The sequence below is a fragment of the Vicia villosa genome, linkage group LG1 (genome assembly GCF_029867415.1).
Source record: "Vicia villosa cultivar HV-30 ecotype Madison, WI linkage group LG1, Vvil1.0, whole genome shotgun sequence".
Classification (NCBI taxonomy): domain Eukaryota; kingdom Viridiplantae; phylum Streptophyta; class Magnoliopsida; order Fabales; family Fabaceae; genus Vicia; species Vicia villosa.
Genome location: NC_081180.1, coordinates 119,209,917 through 119,218,971, shown reverse-complemented (window position 1 = coordinate 119,218,971; position 9,055 = coordinate 119,209,917). Strand labels below are relative to the sequence as shown.

The window sequence follows — 9,055 nt, the reverse complement described above, 5'->3', positions numbered from 1 at the left end:
CATTCGAGTGCTTGGATCTCCCTTGCTTTAGGGAACCATTCGAGCGTAAGTTCCCAATTTCTAAAAAACACAAACCAAAGAGCAACTCGAGTCTCCCTTGCTTTAGGGTGCCACTTGAACGCTCAAACTCTTTTCTCTATCTCGCCTCCGAGGCATTCTTTAATCGGACACGTTATTTCCTCTCCATTCCCAGCTTAAGACTCCAGAGGTCGAGCAGCGGAGTGCGAATGTAACTTCGTCCACTAAAAAACACAAAAACAAACAAAAACTAAAGAGCCGAACTACGGCGCTTTGATTCCTGAAAAGGATACGTAGGCATTAGGTCGCGGGGCCTAAGCGAGCACAATTATTTATAAACCTTATTTTCCCCGTGTTTCTTTTCTTTCATTTGCATTCATACCCTTAGCATTAAGCTTTAGATTTATAGTACACACCCTTTAGATAGCAACAAACATAGGTGGATACCATCGAGTACGATGGGCGTGAGGGGTGCTAGCACCTTCCCCTTGCGTAACCGACTCCGGTACCCTATCTCTGGTCGAAAGACCTCGTTCTTATTCATCTTAGGTTTGCTGATGTTCCTTTCCTTTTAGGATAGATATGTTAGTGGCGACTCTGTTCATTTTCGCGAGCGTGCGACAGTGTTGTATTTGTGGATGTGCATCATTGAGTCGCATCCATTGCATATTGCATGCCTGAAACTTATGGCAAGGACGACGGCCTGAAAACTATGGCAAACACGACGGCCTTAATGGCAAATAACGAAGATGTGCCTAATGGCAAATTTTGAGACGATGAGAGTTTTACTCCAAATGGTACCACATACATATACATAGTATTGAGTCGCATATTGAATTGCATTCGAGTCATTGTGAAGGTGAAGTGGTTGCTATGATGTGTGAATGCATATTGCGAAGTTGAATTCATTTGATATGAATTATTGAAGTGTTATGAATGTGATATGTGTGATTGAAAACAGAAATGATGAGAATGTGAATATATATGTATTAATGATATATGTGTATGTGTGGAATATGTGAACCATGTTTGGTTAATGATGAATACATGTGGTAAGAGACGTGATAACTTGTGTACTTGAAATATGATTACACTTATATACAATTGTTACTTTGTGAATTGTTAGAAGGATTATGTACTTAGAATCTATATGTTGGTGAAATATCATTATGTATATTGTTTGGCAATTATGTTTGATTACTTGGAATTTGTGGAGCTTTGTCGGAAGAGTTGAACATGTAAATCTTGATATGTTGTATATGATGCATGTTTATGTGAAGGATGATGAATTCTTGGAATGTATTTTTGTTGTGTATTACATTTCCTATATTATGTTTACTTATTATGATTTGAATTCTCACCCTTCTGCTGATATTTCCCATACCATGAGAAATGGGCAGGTACTCAAGAATAGCCGTGGATGTTCGAAGTAATTTTATGAAGTATTTATGTTGCACTATAATAAGTCAAGAGGGTCTTGCTCTGATACGTAACACTCGGGGGGATGAACGCTAGTTGTTTAGTTGTTTGGTTTTTTGTTGATGTTATTGTGGTTTGAGTTGCAAAGATGTTATGTCGTCCAAGTTGATTAATGTAGTTCCACTGCTTAATGTTAATAAAGTGAATTCATGTGGTTTTAGTTTATCCGAGTATTTGTGTTATGTATCTATGATAGCATGATATTGTTGTTGAGTCGGATCGTAATACTCCAATTGTTTGTCGAAAAATAATTTTATAACTCTGATTTTCTGAATAATTATCGGGGTAGAATTGAGGAGTTACAAGTCTTCTCCCACTGCTTCAGTTTTTGTCATTCCCTTGCCGAATAGGGAAGGTGACCCGCTCAAGTGTATTCGAGCTTAGGGGAGTGCTAGGTGGCCAGCTGTTTTTCTTTGTTTCTTGTAGGTGATTTTTTTACCTCCTTTCAGCTCTCCTATTCTGGTGGTGAACTGCTCTGTCGCTCAGAATTTGATAGAGAATCCCCCTTTCAAGTTATATTTTTCGACATAGTGTTATTTTTTGGTCTTTGTGTAGGTTTGATTTATTCAAGAATTAGAAATGCTTGTGATTTTTTTTCTGTTTTTCATGGCTTTTGTTTTTAACTATGTTTTATTTGTAGAGCATTACTTGTCCTTTTGTTGTTTCTTGTATTCTTTTTTTTTCTCGCTTATTAATATATCATTCTAGTTTACTATTAAAAAAAGGAAAATGTAACTAGTGTTTTTGGGGCACTTTTTAAAGGATTAAAGTGGTAAGTTTTTATTAAAATGCGTGTATTTAATGTATTGATAATCTATTGAAAATTGAAATATTAACTTTCATAAAAAATATTTTTTTATTTAGTATGTGTAAAGAGTGCCCTTAGGATACTGGTTAGCAAGACCCTTAACAAAAATAACAAAAATATACTAGTACAGGAGAGAAAGCGGACATTAATTTGTGTTCACTGTTTTATGATAAATGTATCTAATACTTGTGATAACATAATTTCATAAACATTTATTTACTACTTTTAATACCCTCATTTATATTTTTGCTCCACTGTCCATTTAAAGTCGCTTTAATAAATTGAAGTGTTCCGTTTGGAAAAAAATATCAAGTTAACACTTAATGCTAATATCAGAATATGCTAGTGCATTTATTCTACTATGTCGGTATTGTACCAATATCTTCTAGAATTATTATGATGTATTTTAAAATGTATTAAATTAAAATTAGGGGTGTTTATAGATTCGGTAAATTTAATAAATCAGTAAAATTCTAAAAAAGTAAATCAGATTGGATTATTGGATGAATATGATTTTCAAAAATGAAAAGTCATTTAAAATAATTGGATTATAAGTAAACTCACACCCAACACACAAAACTCATGTGTTATTGAGTAACTATATTTTTTTTTCTTTTTTGTAATTTGAAGTGATGACTTAGATGTTTTTAATTTTGTTTGCTTCAATTTCAATTTTTCGAACATCTTTTATTTAATAAGTAATATTTTAACTTATTTAAGATGTTACACTTTCATTATTTTGATGCTAATTCTACTAAGTTGCAAATATTTTATGCAATTCTAGATTTTGCTTTAATGTAACTTTGGTTTTTACAAATATATTTTTATGATAAATTTTATTGTACATTTAGACATTTGATGTTGAAAAAAAATATTGGATAACTAACTACCTAACTCAATCCAACCCATAAATTTGTGGTTTTACCTAAATCAATCCAATAATATTATGGATGGTTATTTTAGCTCACCCAAATCAATGTATCATGTATGAATTGGGTTATAATTTTGAATAAATTTAATCCAAACCGACCTATATACACCCCTAATTAAAATTCACTTGTATTTTTAAATGAGGAAAAACAAAATTTGAAGTCATTTAAAATTCATTTGCGTCTATAAATATCTTGAGTATTTTGGTGGAGTTCTTATTTAAGGAGCTAGATTTTGGTTCGAATACATTGTTCATTTTTAAGAAGTGAAATTATAATTATTAAGCTAATACATGAACAACAATCAAATTTATCCATTAAATGAAGACAACTACGTATTGTCGTAATATTCTATTGGGAATTGCTATTCATATCATAAATTCTGAAATCTTTTTTAATAATTTTATTACGTTTCTATCTATCTCAAACAATCTAAATTTAAATCTAATTTTTATCATCTTTTCTAGTATTATAAAGTATTATCTCAACACTCTTTTTAATATTGTTACTTCTAATTTTTAATTATTTAATTTTACCAGAGCATTTTCATCTTTACTATATTTTATTTTTGTGTTAATTTTCAATTGTCAAATATTTTACTCCCTCTATTTAAAATAAATGTTGTTTTAACAAATAAATGTTATTATAAAATAAATGTTATTCTCACTTTTTAATATAGAAATGATTGTTATTTTTTCGGTTGTGTTCTTAATTACTACTCTACATTATTTCTAACACATTTATAAAGTTAATTTAGTAAAACTGTAATTTCTTATGACAACATAACATTTTTTAAGAAAATTTCTTTACCCACCTCCCTATGGGTGGTCACCTCCTGCGAAAAACCAAAACTACCCCTGCTTCGGAAGTTCATTTCCGAAAGCGTGTTTTTTTAAAAAAATTGACTTACTTCGGAAGTTCATTTCCGAAACAATTATTTCGGAAGTTCACTTCCGAAATACTGCGATTTCTGCAGATTTATCAAAACACTCACCCTCCCCCAATCATTTACCCTAAATCAAAACAAAAAGTGGCAGAGGCGAAAATTTGTGCAAACGGAATTCCAAAGCTGCATCAAGGCTCCAATCACACTGCTAAACAACATTCAAAAGCCCTCAATCCTAACACTTTGTAAGTTTTGAAATTTTTAGATCTATTATTCAAATGCATGTTATTTAGGGTTTTAATTACATAAATGATATATGGCTAGGTTGTTAGTAGTATTTAGGTTGTTTAGAAGCATTTTGATTTGGTTTGAAGGTTGATTTAGGGGTCTGGCATGGAAGCTGCAGAAAATTGCATCGCAGGGGTGTTTCGGAAGTTCATTTCCGAAAACACCTCCATCCCAGTTTTCGGAAATGAACTTCCGAAATATATCAGAAGTTCAAATTTTTTTGTTTTTTATTTTGTCTCGCATATTAATCGATTTCAACTGTTTACAGGAACATGTCAGACAACCAACAAGCACGCAGGACTGCGTCTTCTAAAGAGGGCGCTAAGGGAAGAAATAGTTCTTCAAAGAAGGAGGTGAAAGAGGTGAAGGAGGTGAAGGAGGTGAAGGAGAAGAAGAAGCTTTTGACTGGTTCTGCTTCTCGTCCCCTGGGAGTCCATGGCTCGGACGCGCAGGCTCAGCCTTCAGGCGTGATCAACGCTGATGGTTCTGATAATGAGTGGGATGAAGATTGGTATAATTATCTTCATTCTGAGGAGTTCGCTCGTCGGGAAGAATAACGTGTTTTTTTTTGTTTGATGTGTATTTTGTAACGCTCGTCGGGTAGAATAACATGTTTTTGTTTTGTTTTGTTCTGATTTCGGATTGTATCGCACAGTGTATTTGTATTGGATTTATCATGTTAGTTTTTGGAAGTGGTAACCGGGGTCGGAACATATGACGGATGAGGTGGATGTCTGGAGGAAGTAGAACTGGAGACACGTCCACCACGAGACAAAGTAGCCAATCAATGTAAGCTATAGTTTATGATTATCATCTGGGGAGGTCATTTCTAAAAAATCAAGATTAAAAATAATAAGATTTTTTTTCCAATTTTTTGTAATGACGTCCCCTGATGATAATGATAAATTATAGCTTACATTGATTGGCTCCTTTGTCTCGCGGTGGACGTACCTCCGGGTCTTCTTCCTCCGGACATCCACCTCCTCCGTCATATGTTTCGGCTCCGGTTACACCTCCTCCGTCATTTGTTACTTTCAGTTGTACGTATTTTTATTAAAATAATAAATAAACCTTTTGAAATTTGGAAGCCTTTTTTTCTCCCCACCACTCTCTCATCCCCACCTACCCGTGTTTAGCAATATGTAACTTTAATTTTATATAATATTATCGTTGTAATTTTCACCCGATTAAATAAAGCGAATTGTTCATTTTCTTCTGTCCAGACCTATTTTCGGAAGTGCATTTCCGAATTCCTCCAAGGGGGGTGCGCTCGGAGATGAACTTCCGAAACACCACATTTTCTGAAAAGTGACTTTATTTCGGAGATGCATCTCCGAAATCAATATTTTATATTAAAAAAAACACGTTTTCGGAAGTTCATTTCCGAAAACACCTTTTTTCCAAAAAAAAGTACCGTTTCGGAAATAAACTTCCGAAATAAGGGGTATTGTGGTAAATTCACCGGAGGTGGCCAAGAAGGTTGGGAGGTGGGTGAAGAAATTCTCTTTTTTAATCTGTGCAAAAATCTTAAAGAAAAGCATTGCTAATTTTGTCGCTAAGTTGCATGAAGAACAAAAATATGAATAAAATATTTTAGAAAAATCATTCTTTAAAAAAATATTTTAAAAAATTTAAAATAAAATTTAAAATATTTAGTAGGATCACAACTATATTTAAGCTTTTCTACTTCTTTTTTTTTTTCTATTATAGTGGAAGAGTATCACCGTAGACAGCAAAATAGTAAAATCATTTATAGTAATAGAGTTCTTAGAAGGTACTAGAGTACCACAATAAAAAAGTGTCATAAATATTTTGATGGTCAGATAGTAACAGAAGCAACCACCAGACAGCAACTACGACCACCCACTTGCCCGTGAATTAAAGCTAATTGAATCACTATCACATAAAAAAAGTCGATCGCATCACATGGAGGTGGAGAATCAGAAACATCTTAACGTATAAACGATAATATTCCAACTAGTATTTATTGATAATAATGGCAATCATAAGTTAAAGTAAAAGAAACAGTTATGTTCTTCCAAGTTCCAGCCCTATTTTTATGGTAAAAATACACACCACACACACAAACACAGCTGTTAAACTAGAAAATTCAAAACATAGAACTTCTAAATACTTGACTTTTTGTGCTTTAAACTAGCAATTTGCATTTACATTTCCTATTACATCTAGAATTTCACTTAACTATGTATTTAGATTATTCCAACTCAGGTAATGCAAATTAGATGTCCTTGCACAACTAAGATTTTAAAAGTCGAAATAAAACAGAAAAGAAGGTGCTGAACTGTGATATCGATATTATTCACCCTTTTTGTGTAACAAATAATAAATTATGGTTAATTCATAACGTGAATGTAAATACGTGATGACTATAATTAACACGTTGCGACACTCATACCAACCAAAATTTCAAAAAACCTTTACGCCATCGTAACCGCAACCGTTATTTAAAACTTGACACAACTGAGCTGTCCTAAGGCAAATATTCAATCTTCTATTTAACAACACCAAATTAACGGTCCCCTCCACCAAAGTCCTTAACTCTTGCAGCTTTGCCGGAGTATTGTTTGGAGTGTGTGTATTATCTTGAGATTCTCAAGTTCCTAACTCTAATAATACGCATGAAAAACTGCTTCATAATTGACCAAATTTTGTTTTTTCCCCCAATGTCTGCCTTGTTATAAGGTTTCTCCATCGCGAAATTAAAAAAAAAAATTAAATTAACAGATACGTCTCACATCTTACGAATCAATTTGAATGATGAGTTTTGTCAATATAAAATTCGACTAATAATAACTAATATTATATAACAATAAATTGAAAGACCTAATTAGAGCTGCAATCCAACAACCATGTATGAACAATTTCTGAATCAAATTTATATTTCAATATCTGCTCACGCCATTAAATAAGACAAGAAAGAAGGAGCAGTTAAAGATATGACTCATAAACCTAACAACCAAACAATTAAACAATATAAAAAAACATAACAAATTTATTGCTAAAAATGATGAACAAAATACATACATACATGTTCCAAAATCTAAATACAAATGAATTACCATAAACAAGTTGAAGAATCAGTTTTGCGCTTCTGGCTATTACTATTACTACTGTTTAAAAGCTGTGAAAAGAACCTTCTTCTACGGTAATAAAAACCGCATTTAAACCTGGGAAAAAACACCAACTTTCTTAATCCACGAGCATGCCTTAGCTTTAACCAAACAACTTTCTTAGCACGGATTAAAGAGCCTTTGATTCTCTCTGTCAGACTCTTCTTTCTACAGAACTGGTAGCTTCTTAGGAACAACTGTCTCTTCTCCATCATCGTGTAGTTCTGGTCAGGGAAGTTGTTATAATATCCAAAAGATTCACTTCTAAATAATGGATTCATAGCTAAACTTCCCATATCTTCAACTGTAAACAAAGCAAAGGGAAGAAATAGTGATTCTAATGAAGCGTGTTTATTTTCAAAGAGAAAGAGAAGAAGAAAAGGGGGTGTGAATATGAGTATATGAAGTGTGAGAAGCTATAAAAGTTTGACGTACCTGAAATTGGTTTGGTTTCTTTTTGTTGCGTTCTGACTAGGACGCCATCAGAGTGGCTAAAGTCTTGAAACAAATTCAATATTTGGTTTCTTCTTCTCTCTTAAGTAATGAGACAGCACATTATTTTAAGGTACTAGTACTATATAACACGTTGACAACTAGATAAGCTCTTCTTCTTTTTGATGGACGGTCACGTGCTTTTTGTGTTGTCTGTTATTTTTTCTACTCTAAACAACACTTCCACTTTCTCTCTCTATTTTTGGTTGTTGTTGTTGTTACAAGGAGAGGTGATAATTCAAAGAGAAAATCAAACAAACCACTAGAAATATTTTTAGATATTATTTTGAACCGGTCAAAGATTAAATGACTAAGGTTGAGTTTATTTCAAATTTATTTTACTTGTTCTAAGATATAAAATCAGTCTCCATGTCAAAAGCAAGGTACATTCTCTGATCTCTACTTTTCATTACACATGTCTAAATCTTGAACTGACTTAAGCGTTGTAGTGCTAACAATGCAACTCCACCCGCGCAACCGTAAAAGAGGTCGGAGTCTCTGTTCAAGATCATCAGTTTTCCAACTGCATCCATTTCTAGTTTTCGAATAGAACAGTGGTGTCGTCTGTAGGAAACAACTTTTGATTCCTACGATTTCCACGAATTCATGTTTGCTTTCCAACTCCATCGTGCGAATATAGAAGTTCTAGGTCTAGGTTCCTGCAATTTCAAATTCAAATATTTGATTTACCATTTCCTAACCTCCTCAAATCTTAGAATCGAGAACAATCAGAATCGAACACAGAGATTTGTTGCAATCGATTCAATCAATCATCATTTCGATTAGGATTTCTCAAAACTCCAGATCTCAGATTCTCTCGAGAACTCCGCAAAGTAGCAGAAAGAAGGATCTTAGATCCAGATCTAGATTTACGCCAGAGGCTGAAGACAATTTCCATGAAGATCGTGTCGAAGATTCACAATATATACCTTCCAACCTAAAGTCACATATGCTTTCTGCAGCTATCGGGGTATTTACCGTGGCGATCTCCAAGATACGGCAAGTTCATAATTAATGACGGATG

General features: G+C 33.4%; 1 long non-coding RNA gene across 1 annotated transcript; it reads right to left on the bottom strand.

The window, feature by feature from the left end:
* Nucleotides 1-7,403: 7,403 nt before the first annotated feature.
* On the bottom strand, nt 7,404-8,268 carry LOC131615610 (uncharacterized). Its single transcript, XR_009287891.1, has 2 exons — nt 7,975-8,268; nt 7,404-7,843 (listed from the first exon to the last, which is right to left on the bottom strand). It is a non-coding gene; the product is annotated as an uncharacterized LOC131615610 (long non-coding RNA).
* Between the last annotated feature and the right edge of the window lie 787 nt (nt 8,269-9,055).